The 16,754-nt window shown below is 39.2% G+C and overlaps 1 protein-coding gene and 1 pseudogene across 1 annotated transcript in view; both read left to right on the forward strand.

Moving 5' to 3' along the window:
• The window catches only part of FRMD1 (FERM domain containing 1), a 93,492-nt gene that overhangs the window by 10,257 nt on the left and 66,481 nt on the right, over nt 1-16,754 (forward strand). The window lies entirely within an intron of this gene.
• On the forward strand, nt 12,264-12,718 carry LOC110196932 (small ribosomal subunit protein uS11 pseudogene; annotated as a pseudogene).

Below are 16,754 nucleotides of genomic sequence, written 5' to 3' on the forward strand. Positions count from 1 at the left end.
CAAATAACTCCTTCCCTCAAAACCTTGAAGGAGGCTAAGGATGCTGTAAGGCAGAGATAAGGAGGGAATTAACTGGCATGGGGGAAAAGTCTGGGCAGAGGTGCAGAGGTAGGAGAGGGAATGTTGGATGTCTACCACAGGGAGTAGACAGCAAGTAGAATATATGGAGAAAAGTGCCTTCTCTAAGGTTTCAACTTTGTGTGTATCTTGGGTATATATTTATGTCTGTATCTCTATATCAATCTGTGTCTATACTTTCTCAGAAGGAACCAGCCTCCCCTTTGTGTATATATGTATGAATTTGTGTATATGTGTGTGTATGTGCATGCATGTATGTGTGTATGTGTGTGTACATATGCATGTACACACACATACACATATATATGTATATAAATGATTTGTACGTGTCGTTTCCCTCATTAGAACATAACTTCCCAAGGGCAAGGACTGTTGTTGCCTTTATTTTCTGTCTCTAGCACAGAGCACAGTGCCTGGCACATAGTAAAGTACTTGATAAAGTCTTGTTGATGAGGTAATGTATATAATAAACCTGGAAAGCTGGCTGGAGCTAGATTGTAAGGAGTTTGTTATTTTATCCCAGGAGTAAGGTGAGAGCAAGGAAGTTCATGAGCAGGCAACTGACATGGATAGGGTTTTCAATATGGCAGAAATGTGAGGAATAGGGTGGAGAGCTGAAAGATTCCAGGACAGAGAGATCAGTGGGGAGGCTATTTGTTACTGTAGTCCTGGGGAGAGGTGATTAAGAGCTGAGTTAAGGGGATGGCGTACTTAAAGCACTGGAAACATCAGATGTTCTGGTATTTGTTGTTTTTGAATGAATAATGATCAATACAGGTATACAGTCATGGGACAGCCATTCTGCTAAGTGCCTACCAAGTACAAAGTACTGTAGGAGTGTACCATATTTCTGAAACTAGGTGCTAGAGATTTCTAAAATGGTGCTAACTTATTTGCTTCTGCATGGGTAGATAACAGCTATCTTCCTCTCTTGGGGTCTGAGAGGCCCTGTAATCTTCCCATATTTAGCTGTATTAGTTTAGGCACTGGTTTGATGTGTGACCCTTAATCTCTCTGGGCCTCAGTTTCCTTATCTGTAAAGTGAAGGCATCAGACAAGATTACCTTCCGGGTCTCATCACAGCTGTAAGGTCCTATGTTCTAGGAGATATGAACTCCTAGTAGATGTTTATAGATTGTGTTCTAGCAGCCCGTTGACTATGGAGAAAGGTTCCCTAGTACTTCAGAGGGAAATAAACCTCCTCAAATTCTCCTGGTGCCAGCAGTATCTTTGCAAGCCCCATGGCTCCTAGTAGTGTTCCCTATTTGCTGGGAAGAGGAGGAGGATAGGAAAAACATAAACATATTTATGGGACCTGTTCAGAAGAGTTTGGTAAGAGTTGGGTAAATATGACTAAAACCTTGATCTAATAATGCAGTGACCTGGAGAGAAGGGGGTCTTGCAAATTGTAAGCTGGTTTGGTGACCCTTTCTTAAGAAATAGCTTATTTCTTAATCACTTAATGGAGGAAAAAAAATACTGTATTTGGTATTATAGGCAAAAGCCTGTCAGATACAATTTTTATTAATTTATCATCACTCTAAATTCAAGCATCGTTAGGCTTGAAAGAGCCCAATATGTCAATATAATAAGATTCCCTTAATGCCCTTGAACTGATCTCCAGCAGGAGACATTTTGAAAGTAGCAATTAGAGAATTCTTGATCATGGAAATTTCACAATATGACAAAACAGTTATATAACTCAAGGTAAGGTAAAAGTTAACATTTTGTTTCATCAATCCACAGCAAGAGTTACCTAATCTTAGAGAATCTTTTCCTGGAAAACCACTCAATGTCTCCTTGACAAGGGTTCTTACTTAATCTTTATTGAGTCTGGGAACCTTTTCACAGTTTGGTGAAACCCGTGACCCTTTTTCAGGATAATGTTTTTAAATGTATAAAATAGCATACATAGAATTACAAAGGAAACTGATTACATTGAAACACAATTTTCAGGATATTTAAAAACAAAACAAGCACATTCAGGGATCTCAAGTTAAGAACTCCTGCTGTATAATGACTGGGGCGCTGGGCCCTTCAAGAATTCTCTCCCAACCCAGTCCCACCACATCACAGAGATTTCCCTCTGATCCATACCTTAATCCAGCAGTTCTCTCTGGTCCCCAAAAGGATTTCTGGGGACCCCGAACACACTTGAGAATCACTGCCCTACTCTCTGCAGGTCATTGGGAAAAAGGCTACTCCTCTTCGATAGATCAGTTAAGGGTCCCAGGCCCTTGTTCATGTCTCTCCTGGACTGATCTGAGAGAGGGGAACAGGACATTGTTTTGGAATTGATAAAGACTAATAAGGGTTTCTCTTTCAGATTAGCCCAGATTAGTAAATTTAAAAATGCTTTCTAAATATTTCTAAAAGAGAGGGGATGGGCTGGGGACAGGGAGAATACTGCTTTCCTCATGTGATAAGCAACTTAAGTCTTTGGTCTTAGGTCATCCTGGAATTTTTAAAACTGAGCTATATGGATATGATCTGGCATTTAAAAATTAATGTGCTTTGTGGCAGTAGGCAGGATGAGGGGAGTGTATCAGCCCTCAGCAAAATTGTGAAGTAGACCCTCCCTTTCACTACTTTGAACTTTTTTCTTTTTTCTACTTCTTTTTTGCAAAACTCATCTGTCTTAAGGCCCATTTATAGGATGTCTAGTTTAACCAATCAGGCAAATTCAGAACCTGCTAAACTTTCCCCAAAGAGTGAATAATATAGGAATTGCAAATATAGGTCATGTCCACTAAGTGAGCTTTTAAAAAATTCTTTTCAATCAACTCGTATTTGTTTTCTGTCCCCAAACCCTACCTCAAGAAAACAAAGCTCTTGTAACAAATACAAATTTCCATAGTGGCAATGTCCAAAAATGTGTAGCTGTCTTCCTAAAGCATGCTGTAGCATGAGTCATCCATGGTTGATTATTCATCAGAGTTCTTAAGTCTTTCAAAGTCATTTGTCTTTACAATGTTGCAGTTATATTATCAATTGTTCTCCTGGTTCTAGTTTCTCTGAAACTTTCCCCATTGTAGTATTACACTGTATTCATATCATAATTTGTCCAGCCATTTGAGTAAGCTTCCCCCCCACCTTTTTTGGTGAGGTAATCGGGGTTAAGTGACTTGCCCAGGGTCACCCAGCTAGTAAGTGTCAAGTGTCTAAGGTCAGATTTGAATTCCAAGGCTGGAGCTCTATCCACTGCACCACCTAGCTGCCCCTGAGTAAGCTTTTTCTGGGGTAGAGTATTTCTTACTATTCCTCAAGTCACACAGGGCCTGACCTAAGGTGCTTGACATTTATTCAAAATCCTCTACTGGTGAACTACATGCCATAATAGTTCATACAAAGCCAGTGTGTTATTGGAGGGTAAAGAATGACTTTGGAATCAGAAGGGTTAGATATTGACATCAAAACTGATCTTGTGGGCAATGAGTATAGTTCATGGTAGGTTCTGATTTCACTTGATATGATGGGTGGCTTGGTCATTAAAATCTGTGATGACCTCTGCCAGCTCCAAGCATGAAATTGTACCTAGTCTTCATCATCCAGTGTTGCTATGAAAAAGACACCAGCCCTATCACAGACTGTATCACTTAGAAGCTTGCCTGTGGACTTCTTGTTGGCCTGGAGCCCTCTGGTTTTGCTGAACAACGCCAGAGCTTATCGGTTTTTCTTCTGTTTATCATCTCTTCTGTTCCTCATCACTTCTGAGGGATGATAGTGGAGAAAGGAACTCTGAAGAGACTGACCCAGTGTGAAGATGGAGAAGACCGGTCTGGATTGTCATAGGATCCTATATCTAGAGCTGGGGGGCCCTCCATCAGAGGCCACATGATACAATCCCTTCATTTTGCAATTGAGAAAACTGACACTCAGTGAACCTAAGGGACTTAGTTGTCCATGGTCACATATCAGAGGTTAGGGTTTGAACCCAGGTCCACTGACCATGGAGGCAATGTTTGTTTGACTCTTATACTGCATTTTAATCTAAATTCAGTAATTAGGCTTCAACTTTCTACAATCTCCTTTCTCTAAAATTCAAATTAAGTATGTGATTACATTAAACACTTTTCAAGTTGTAAATTATTTCACTGAAATGTTTTTTATATTCAACAAAATTTGTAAAATAAAGGATGTTAATATGAAATTTTGCAAATAATATCCTCTGGTATTGAGCTTTCCTCACCCTAGACTTGTTGGCTATGAAACTGAAGAGCTCCTACCACCCCATCTTGTAGGCTGTGGACTATGTTAATATTAAAAACCTGGAATGCCTCCTCTCTCTCTCTCTCTCTCTCTCTCTCTCTCTCTCTCTCTCTCTCTCTCTCTCTCTCTCTCTCTCTCTCTCTTTCCCTCTCCCCCTTCCTCCCTCCCTCCCTCCCCTTTCCCCTTTCCCCCTCCCCTGTCCTCTCTTCTCTGTCTCTGTCTCTCTGTCTCTCTCTGTCTCTCTCTCTCTCTGTCTCTCTCTCTCTCTGTCTCTCTCTCTCTCTCTGTCTCTCTCTCTCTCTCTCACACACACACACACACACACACACACACACACACACACATCTGGCTAACCAGAGTAGTCATAGTTCCTTGATATGTAAATGTGCTTTACTGAACCAAATATTAGATTGTCCAGACTTTTGATGGCTTTAAATTTTGCCAGTCTTTTCAAAGACCTCTACTCTTTTGCCGCCTTTACTTGCTTGAGGTATAGCAAAGTGAATTGACCCAGCCAAGGTCACAGGGCTGTTTTGTCTGTCTGTGGTATGGTGGATGAGAAGGAACCAAGAGAATGGCTTAGTCTGCTCAAAACATGAAAGGGAGCTAGCTTTTGGGGTCTGACCCCAGATTCCAGGAGCTGAACATGCATCTGAGACTTTCTCCATTGTTAGGAAAGGTCATTAGGGAAAGAAATGGTCCCTATTTAGTAGTAAAGTGACCAAGAAAATATTGAGGAGCAATAAATTGTGACTACTATGATTTAATTCCCAGGAGAACTGTCAGTTGGGTAATTAACTGTGAAGTTCATTAAAGTTATTATTTAATACTATGCTGAAACAACAGAATAATTCACAAAATCCTTACAATTTTATGTTTCTTGGAGAAAAGAACTACTTAAGCTCTTTCCTAAAGATTTAACAATAACATTGGGAACTTTTCAAGAACGGAAGAGATTCCACTAAAATAATCATCTTTGTATTTTATGTGGTAGGGAAAAAAAAGGAAAAGCAAATAGATGCCATTCAATAGGATGTGGATAAATACATCATGGTTCATGGATGTAATGAAATATTAGTGCGCTGTGATAAATGAAGGCTATGAAAAGTTCAGAGAGACATGGGGGGGAAACTTATGAACTGATGTTAAGCAAAGTAAACAGAATCAAGGAGATATTATATATATGTACTTGCATATATACATGCATATACACACATACACATATACGAGATTATATATGTATACATAATAGACATGTATAGGTAATTTTACATATTTGTAAATGTATATGTGTGTATGCATGTGATATGTATATATGCACATGCACACATGTGTATATATGTATGTATATAATGATTACAGTAATATAAATAGGAAGAGCAAAAAAAGAGAAAGAAACTGAACAGTGTGTAATTATAATGACTAAGCTTGACCCCTCAGAAGAGATGAGAAAATGGGTTTGAATGTTGCATATACTATCAGATGTGTTACCTTGTTTTCCCCTCTCTCATTTTTTATTATGAAGGAAAGCTTCCTGGGGAGAGAAAGGGAAAGGAGGAAAGGTATATTCAGAAATGAAGGTAGAGTAAAATCTGATCTGGATGAAATTTTTCAGTGTAGAATCTTGCTCTGAAAGACTAGGCTCAAAATTCTAAGGATACAGATTATTATAGCTTTGAACAGGTAAAAACCTAAGATTATTCCAGGAAGCCTGAGTCACATTTTAAAGGATAAGTAAATGTATTCCCTCCAGAAGGATCCTTGTCGTGGACTACTATGACATTTCCGTTTGGTCTTGGCAATGCCAATGTAAATAAGGAAGTGATTGACCCAATGCAGAGAACAGAAGCATTTCTGTTTTGATTGCTTGATTTGGGTGGGGTAGGGATGGTGCTGGAGAGTTCTAGGGAATTACTCCAGGCACTTCTGGTCTTTTTCATAGAGTTACTTCTGTATATGTCCTACTTTTTCTACAAGGTTATAAGATGCATGAGAGAAAGCACTGCATTTAATTCCTTTTTTTGTGGCCTGGAACAGAGCTCTGTACATAGGTATTAATAAAATGTTTATTGAATTGTTGGTGGGTATAGCAACCATTCTCCATATTTTACATGGTATGCTCCTGAAGACTCAAAATGGTTCTCAGCCCTTGCTCTATTATATTCTTCCCAGATGTCTGGTTTCTAGGGCAAAATCTGTGAGCATTATATTCTTAGGAGTGGTTTTAACTGACTCTAGGGTCAACTAAATCATAGGAGGGGAGAGTGGACAGTCAGCATTAACCTCACCTTAATTACATGATTGCACAGCTGATGTGGTACCATACGGAGGAGGCTAAGGGATTTCTATGTATCAGCACACTCCTAAAGCATGAGATGACTTGGGTAGAATGGGTTAATGCTATAGAAGTTGGGAGTGCAAAAGTAGGCATGCTGGTATTCTGGTTCTTACTCTGCTTCCTTGAATTTTAATTTATTAAAATTGCATTGTCTCTGGGACCTCTCTCTCAATCACCCTTCCTCTACACCTGCCTTCCTCTACATTGTGAGGATTTTCCAGTCCTCAACATAAACATTTCAATAGCAATGAAGGACTATTTGTATAGTGGAAAGAGTTCTGGTTTGGGATCTTGGTTCAGATCCTAGCCCTGCTTGCTTGCTACCTGGGTGAACTTGGGCAAAATACTTAATCTCTCTGTGCCTCCATTTCCTTGCTTGTAAAGTGAGGGGATTTGAACTGAATGTCTTCTGGGGTTTCCCAGCTTTAAATCTAGTATCCTTTATGTCAGTGATTCCCAACTTTTTTTGTTCCTGGAGCCCCTTTCAACAAAAAGAAAATGTTGCCGATTCCCAGAGTAATTTAGTATACTACTTTATAATACTCTTTTACATTTATTTAGTAAGTGCTTATAATAACTACAATGAAAACTTTTGCCCCAAAATCTTCCAACTAAAATTTATATTACTCTGTAATTATAAAATCTGACATTTTATTCTACCTATAATTATGAAAACTCTAAATATAATGATGAAATAATGATGAATATTTTATATGAGACACTATTTGAAAATTAAAAGAAATAATCTAGCAAGATCTCATGCTTGTTAATTTGTAAGACTTCATATTAAATTTTTTGATTTTTAAAATTTTATGAATTATGAATAAGATTTTAATGAAATAAGTTGCAACTTGGAAGATCTTTAATATAATCACATAAACTTAATATTTATGTTGGACATTTTTATTTGAACAAAGATTTGTCATATTGGGCTCAACAGCAAATGAACATAGTCTTAAATCTGGTTCTGCATCAAGTTGTTTGTTTTGTTTTTTTTTAATTTTGATTTCAAACAAGAATAAAGAGAAACTGCTTGCTCATAGAAAGATGGGCAGAAAATGATAGGGGAATTTTATAAGCTCTCTTGCAGAAAGATTGGAAATATATATTTAAAATGAAAATGAATAGCTACAGTTTAAAATATTTATCTTTCTGCTGGCTAATAGCCAGTATTCTATTAAATGATCAGTGTATTTAAAGTTCAGTTGCATATATTGCTTCATTTTTTATAATTTGTGTATGTAAACTAACCTTTGAAAGGAAATAGTCTCTTCAGATGTGACTTTCTTCTCTTCCAATGCTAACACCAACTGCATTCTCATAGAAACTGTTGAATAACTGACTAGTGTTACCAACTACTTCATTTGGAAATTGGACAGATATAATAATAATAACATAAGTAGAGAGAGGGTTAGAAAATAGCTTTAATACTACAATGAAAGGGAATATAAGGGCTGTTTTGTGCAGAACAAATTATGTCCTGCAGAAAGAAATGGTTTGTTTTTGCAAATCTGTGATGGTTTCAAGATGTTTGATGGCTGGGCACGCCCAGCAATCATGTTTTTCAAACAGCCTAACATTTGTGTGTGACGTCTTGATTATATGATTACACAGCTGATGTGGTACCATTACAGGGTAACATAGGGGAATAAGGGAGCTACTCTGGTGCCATGTACAAAACACAAAAGAGGGTATCTGAATATATCTGACAATCTGTTGGGTTTTGTGCTGGAATATCCAAACCCTTGTGGTGGTTTGGAAACAATTTGATAGGTTTAGAAACTTCAAGAACACATTGCATTCAGAATTTGATGTAATCACTGTGCAACATCAAACACCAAAAGTTATGTACACTATCATGATGGTTTCGAGTAACTACAGAAACAAGGCTGTGTTGCTTCAAACATGCACATGTTTGTTGTCACAGAGGAAAATATTTTTAACTCAAGTGGGCAATTATTTACTGCTTAAGACACCATTAAAGAATTTTTAGCTCAAACCCCTTGGACAGACATCATAAATCCCTTAGGAATCACTGCTATACCATAAGCACTGTAGTTCAGGGTAACATGAATGAATGAGAGTATTTGGAGAAGGCTTTATGAATGAGATAGGATTGAAACTGGGTCCTGATAGTTGGGTAGCCCTTGGGGGGAAGTGTACTTGTTAGAAGAAGGTACTCCAGGCAAGGGGAATCACATAGTCAGAGGCTCAAATGGAGGCATGATCATAGGTTGTTGAGAAGACAAGATATGCTTGGGTAGAACAGAGGTTTTATGTAAGGACCACAGTATGGTGAGGCAGACTGAGAAGTTTAGTCTTGAGCCTATAGGGAATGGGACTTGTTGGAGGCTTTCAGGGATAGAAGGTGGCATGAGGTAAGTAATATTTACGTTGATGATCATTTAGCCTTTTCTATTAAGGATCCTCCTGTTGAGAACTAGGAACAGGACTTGTTCTGTATTGAAGTATTTTTGAAATGAAATATTCAAGATAATAATATGTTTATTTCTGGAGCACCTTTCTCAAAGCCTAAGGAGTTCAAAGATGGTAGAAGCTCTCATTCATTCCCATACATACGTGAGAGAGATGGCAGGCTACTTCAAAGGGAAGCATCTTCTTCTGCTAATGGGAATTTGCCCAGGCTGGCCAAATGAGATCTGTCTCCTTAGCAGAAAGTATCTGGGATCCAGAGACAGGATATTATAGGGAGAAAGAGAATTGAACTAGAAGTTAGGAGATCCGGGTATACCACAAAGGAACTGAGTTATTCAAATTCTTCATCAGAGCCTAAGCTGGTTGGCTACATGTTCTTCCTAAAATATGGTGTGCTGCATTGAACACAGTACTCAGATTGTCCAGACAAGGGCACAATGGCTTGCCAAACATAGTAGACACTACTAGAAAAAAGTCATATGTATAAAATTATGTATAGCAGTTCTTTTTGTAGTAGGTCCAAACTGGAGACTAAGTGAAGTGCCTATCTAATGGGGAATAGCTACAAGAAATGATGAAATGGATGGTTTCAGAGGAAACTGGAAAGGCCTATGAAATGATGAAGAGTTAAATGAGCATGAGTGGGAGAACAATTTATGTAATAATGATATAAAGAAAAACAACTTTGAAAGACTTTACTCTTTGATCAGTGCAATGGTAAACTCTGATTTCAACCAAAGCATTCTACCCACCTCTTGCCAGAGAGGTGATGGACTTAAAATGCACAATGACATGCACGTTTTTGAAGTTGGGCATTGTGGAAGTTTGTTTTACTGGCCTATGCATTTAATTTTCTTTTCTTTTTGTTCAATTGGGGATGAGGGTGGGAGGCAGGGATATTAAGTATTTGTAAAAAAAAAAACATAGTAGGCAACACAAATGTGTATACAACATCAAAAAGAAAACTAGAATAAACGTGGTACCTGGCATGTCAGGTACTGAGAATGATCTGACAGCTCCTGTCTGTAGTATCTTCATCCCTTGAGGCTCCTCACCAGACTGGGAGGGGGAAGGGCAGAAAATTTCATTTAAAAGTTGCCCCAAGGAGACTATTCCAGATAACAGAAGCAAATAAAGGAGGCTGCAAGCTCAGTAATGCTTCCTAAAAAAAGCACTGGGGCAAAAATAAGCATTTCCCCCGGAACGTGTTCTCAGAACAGGTCATGTGGACAGCACCCAGTGTGCAGTGTTTGGGCTAGACTCTGTCTTTAGACTATGCACCATTCCTCATTCTGTCTCTGGCATAAACAGCACTTACATAAAACAAGGAAGGCTGCTGCGTCTTCCGTGCAGATTGCTGCTCATGTCCTAGGCATCCTAGATAGTAACATAAACCAAACTGTGTGGTATTGCCAGTCTGTATTTGCTGAGGAAAATGACACTAATCAGCTTTATGGGAATAAGCATACTTATTATGGTAGCTTCCAGTCAGGGAGTTATTTCAGCAGGCCAGAGCAGCCCTGCAGTTTGGAATGTCGTGGGAGTTAGGGGAGTTGGTTTGTTTTATTTATTTAGAACACCATCCCCTCCCCAGAGAATGGTATCTTGATGCAGCAGAAGCCTCACACTGGGCTTTTGAGAATGAAACTTAAACCTGAATTCAGTGTGTTATCTGTGCTTTGCATCTCTTAGAGCAAATTGATTAGCTGGGGTCTCTAAAATTTTTTTAATTTCTGCCCAACCAATCCACACAGTAGAGAACACCTCCTGACCTTTTTTCCCTAAGTTATTAAGTTGTTTGTTTTTTAAATTATAAAGGTACATTTGTTTATGATAAAGTTGTGTCAATTCCTGCTGAATCCTAAATTTCTAATCATTTGGATAGGGTCTGAATTGAAGTTTGCTTCCTTTATGAACTTTTCCCTTATTTATCAAATTAGTGTCATGTATTAAGTTGTATGGGGATGTTTAAAATAAAACATAGGCATACTTTCATATAAACATTGAGTCATTAGGATAATTTAAAAATTATATATCCTGGATGTAAATTTTCCTATCACTTCCAACCCCCAACAAAACATCCTTTTTATATCCCATTTATAGCATTGTCCTGTCTGAGAGGTATGGCTAAATGTAAACCAAATCATCTTCCAATATTGATTAAATCCAATATTGATTAAATACCAGTTTGAGCATTAGTATGCTAATTATGCAGCATAATTAGCTATTCATTAAAGCTTGTCTTCTGAGGGTCTCCATTAAATGTTATTAAGTTAACCTAGTTTGAAATACTGTGTATGTATCATTTTGGTTTGGGTCAGGAACTTTGATAATGGGGGAAATGTCAGTGAAAATCTTGCCTTCTACAGCAAAGGTTGGGCCTCTTCTGGCCAGCAAAACTCCAACTGTGGGCCTGAACCAGATTAAAATGTAATTGGGAAGTGTTTAACAAAATAAACAAAAAAAACACGACAACATAGGTAACAATAATTCATGGTCTTCTTTTCTTTTTTTTTTGTGGGGGTGGGGTGAGGTAATTGGGGTTAAGTGACTTGCCTAGGATCACACACAGCTAGTAAGTATCATGTATCTGAGGCTGGATTTGAACTCTGGTCCTCCTGACTCCAGGGCTGGTGCTCTGTCCACTGCGCCACCTAGCTGCCCCACAGCTTATTATTATCATCAGGTTCTAGTCCAGAGGGGATGATGCCTCAGACTTCAGGTTTTACTTAATTGTTTTTTAAGCTCTATCTGAAAGCTGGGCAAACAACTATGTGCAAATGTATATACCAGATAAATTTGAGATAATAAACAGAGGGATGGCGCTAGAATTAAGGGGGACAAAGTCTTAGGGGACAGTAATGTTCAGTAGGCATAATACTTGGGAGAAGATCCAGCAAAGGACACTGTGGTTCAGACAGGTAGGAGGAAAAGAAGCAAGAGAGATCAATGTCACAAAAACCTAGAGAGAAGAGAGTCTACAGCAGAGGAGTAGAGGAATCAACAGTCTCAAAGTCTGCAGAGAGGTGAAGAAGGATGAGGCTGAAGAAAAGTCCATGAGATTTAGCAGTGAAGCAATCATTTGTAACATTGGAGAGAGCTGTTTCAGTTGAGTGAATAAGGATGCAAGCCATAGCATAGAAATTTTAAAAGAGAGAAAGTGGCTTTTCCGGTGTTGGGTGGCCTAAGTGGAAGAGCAGAAATGACACCTCGCGAGGGGAAGGAAAAGAAGGAAGAGCAGGTCATCAGCCTTGGACCTCAAGTTGCAGAGGGGGAGAATGTGTTTGGTGTCTGCCATATCTTTGCTTCCTTCAACGACACCTTTGTCCCTGTGACTGATCTCTCTGGCAAAGAAACTGTATGCTGAGTGATTGGTGGGATGAAGGTCAAGGCTGACAGAGACAAATCTTCTCCCTGTGCTGCTATGTTGGCCGCTCAGGATGTTGTCCAGAGATGTAAAGAACTAGGTATCACTGCCCTTCAAATCAAACTTTGGGCCACAGGGGGAAATAGGACCAAGACCCCTGGCCCTGGCACACAATCTGCCCTGAGAGCCCTGGCATGTTCTGGAATGAAGATCGGGCAGATTGAGGATGTCACTCCAATCCCTCTGACAGTACTTGCAGAAAGGGTGGTCGCCGTGGTTGCCATCTGTGAATATTGTCTGCTGGATTATTTTTGTCAATAAAAGTGTCACAATGGCCAAAAAAACAAGTAAATAAGTAAATAAAAATAAAAGAGAGAAAGTGAGGCCACTGCGTGGATTGCTTTCTTGAGGAATTTATCCAGGAAAAGGAGAAGAGATCTTAGGGGATGGACCTCATTGAAGAGGATACCCCCATCAATGAGACAATAGTTCCATGGAAGAAACAACATGTGTATGAGGTCCTATGGAGAATGTAAGGGATTAGTCTCTACCTTTCACAAAATTTGAGAGTTGGATGGTTCCTCAGAAGCTGCCACTCTAATCCAACCCATTCATGAAAGAAATTCCCACCATAACATACCTGACAAGTGGTCATTCACCTCTGCTAGAAGACCTCCAAGAGGGGGAGCCCATCTCTTAAAGCAGTCCTTTCCCTTTGGGGCAGCTCCAATTTTTAGACAGTTTTTCCCAACATCAAGCCTGACTTGACTTCTCTGATACTCCTTGTTCTCTGACCTCTGGGGCCAGACAGAACAAGTTTCCTGTGCATGCCAGCCCTTCATATCCTTAAAGGCAGTTATCATGTCTCCCTGAGTTTTCTTTTCTCAGGGATGAATCCACAGCTGATCTTCTGACATCAATTCAAGGCCCTCCCTATACCATCATGATTGTTCTCCTGAATACTCTTCTGTTAATCAGGGTCCTTTTTAAGCCACAGAAGTGAGGTTTGATGAGGGTGTAAAACAGTGAAACAATCACCTCCTTATACTTCCTATTTCTTGATGCTTAAGACCAAGATCACATGAGCTTTTTGGGTGCCATATCTCATTGCTGATTTATACAATTCTGTTCCACTAAAATACCCAGATAATTGTTTTCCAAGTAGCTATTGTCTCCCCCGTCTTATACTTGTGAAGTTGATTTTTAGGAACCAAGTATAAAATTTGTTTTATTACATTTGTTCCTACTGAATTTTATCTTATTCAATTCAACTCAGTGTCTTGGGCCTGTCAGATCCTTTTTAGATGCTAATTCTGTTTTCCACTGAGTTAACTCCCAGTTTTAGAACCCCTCTCATGTGTAAATTTGATCTATGCCTTTAGTCAAGTCACCAATACAAACAAATGTAAATCTGATTTTAATATTATCTAATTCGTCTCTTTCCATCTTCCCTATGAGAGATGTGTGAGGTCATACTATATATCAAATCTTAACTAAGAGTTCATTTTGGAGTTTGGTCTGGCTGGGGATAGGAGATTGAGTATAGGAAATAGTAACTAATAATACAAGGCGGCTTATGTTATACACAAAATGTGCTGTTCAAGCAAAAGATGCTAGAGAAGTACAGAGGATGGAAACATTACAATGAGTAGGAGTTGTCTGAGAAGACCTCATGGTGGAGCAAGGACTTGGAAAATGAGTAGGCTTAGGATAATTGGACAAAAAACAAGTGAGGAAGAGAAAGGAATTGGCATTTATACAACTGCTACTGTGTACCTGGCACTGTGCTAAGCAAAGCACCTTACAAATATTTAATTTGATCCTTACCACAACCCTAGTAGATAAATGCTGTTTTTATCCCCATTTTACAGATGGGCAACTGAAGCAGACAAGAGGAGATAAGTAACTTGCCTAGGATAAAACAGCATTAAGTGTCTAAGGTCGTATTTTGACCTCAGGTCTTCCTGATTCTAGGACTAAAACTCTATCCACTACTACCTGGCTACCTTAACAGGCTGGGGAGTGTGATGGAAAGAGTATCAAACTTGGGCTCAGGGTTCACATCTCAGCTCTGATATTTGCACGTGACCCTGGTTAATCTCTTCTCTGGGTCTCAGTTTCCTCAGCTTTAAAATGAAGGCATCAGACTAGAGGAACTAAGGTCCTTTATACCTTTTAAGTCTAACGAGAGGGGAATGTTGTTCCTTTAGAGGGTAGAATAAGTCTTGGGAATATCAGGAGCAAAGGCACAAAGAAGGCATAGGTAGTTTACGTCTTGGGGGAAGACGTTGAGTCTGACTTAGAATGGAAGAGTTGTTGGGTGGGGGGAGTGAAGCACATGTCAAGCTGCAGGAATTGGTTATCATTTTACATTGAGGGGTTCTGTGAAGAAGAGTCCTAGAAGAAGATGGTCCACCTGGGTAGCCAGCCCCATCAAGGCAGCCAGAGTAGTAGCAATAGCTGTGGGCTTCGAGTTAGAAGACTTGGGATGGATTCCTTGTTTTTAACCCTTACTAGCTTTTGTGATTTAGGGCAACTCAACTCCTGTGCTCTTCAGAGCTTCAGTTTTCTCATCTGTAAAAAATGTGCATGGTAATTTTTACCACTACATAATCTTTACAGAAATGTTGTGAAGAATGTGACTTGTTAAGGGTATAAAATGCCATAAAAATGGGAGCTACTATTATGCTCTCCTAGCCCTTTTTAGGATTTTGTGCCATTAATTATCTCCTCACCTCCCTATCCCCTATCAAACACCTCAGTGCTTATTAACTTATGTACAAAACATGCTCCAGTCTCTGTCTTTAAAAACAATTCTTTTCCTTGATTCTGTCTGCCAACTACTTGACCCATATGCTTTTCTTTTTATTGCCAATCTTTTCAAGTAGTTTGCACTTAATCACCTCACTGCCTTCTTAATCTCCTTTACCTACAAAATCTCAGGCACCTAGTCCAAACTGCATCTGAACAAGAACCCCCAGTGCTTCAAACCCAAGTGATCAGCCAACCTTTGCTTGAAGACCTCGAGTGAAGGAGAAGCTCACTACCTTCCAAGGCAGCCCATTCCATTTTGGAGAGCTAATTATCGGAAAGATTTTCCTTCTATTATACCTAAAAAACGGCCTCTTTAACAACTCTTCATTGCTCCTGGTTCTGCTTACCAAGGCCTAGGAATACTAGGAGTACTTCTTCTTGCATGTGACATCTCCTTGTTATATGGATCTTGAAGGTGGTTATCATTGATCTCCTAGTCAACAAATTCAGCTGGTCTTTTCTCAGCCTTGATCTTTGGCCTCTAGCATCTGATGCTGTCTATCACACCCTTTTCTTGAAACTCTACTCCTCTAGCTTAAGATGCAAGCTTCTTGAGGGTGAGGAATTGGTCTTTGCCTTTTCTTTTTCCCCTTTGTATTTGCAGTACCTGACATATATAGTAAGTGCTTAACAAATGTATCGATTAGTTCCACAAAACTTTCCTGATTCTCATCTTATTTCAGTCATCCCTTTTCTGTCTCTTTGTCTTTTAGGTGATCCTTATTACCTAAATGTAGATGTTCTCCAAGGTTCTGTGGTCCAATACTGTCAGGGATCATTTGCTAGTTTTAGAAAATTGCCACATCTGTATGCCTAGGCCTGCTCTATCTCCAGAGCTTTAGTTCAGAATTCTAACTGCTGACTGGCCATTTACAACTGGATGGCCAGTGGGTACCTCAAGCTAATCATGCCTGTTATTTAAAACTCATCTTCCCTCCAAAAACTAAAGAAAATAAATCAAGTCCTCTTCCTTTTGACTTAGTTCCACATTTCATTTAATTGTAGTATTATTCTTCCAAACATCCAGGTTCAGAACCTTGTGGTCAGCATTTGTCTGTTGATTTCTCTCTGTGTCTTTGGAATTCATCTCTTTCCATTCCTCCTTCTACCATTTTCATTCACTGAAAGTCTTTACCTCCTTGAATAGTATTAAAGGCATGATGATACAGTGAGTGGTTTTGTGCTAAAAATCCCCAAACCTGATATAACTATATTACCTTGTGTAGCTCATATGAGGCAGCTAGGTGGCTGAGTGGATAGAGTGCTAGGCCTGAAGTCGGGAAGACTCATCTTCCTGAGTTCAGATCTGGCCTCAGACAAATTACTATCTGTGTGACCCTGGGCAAGCCACTTAACCCTGTTTAACGTCAGTTTCCTCATCTGTTAAATGAGTTGGAGAAGGAAATGGCAAACCACTCCAGTATCTTTGCCAAGAAAACCCCAAATGGGCTCACTGAAATAACTGAACAACAAAAAACTCATACAAGTTCTTTGAACTTCAATTTCCTTATT

This window comes from Phascolarctos cinereus, unplaced genomic scaffold (assembly GCF_003287225.1).
Source record: "Phascolarctos cinereus isolate Bilbo 61053 unplaced genomic scaffold, phaCin_HiC Scaffold_5;HRSCAF=322, whole genome shotgun sequence".
Lineage (NCBI taxonomy): Eukaryota > Metazoa > Chordata > Mammalia > Diprotodontia > Phascolarctidae > Phascolarctos > Phascolarctos cinereus.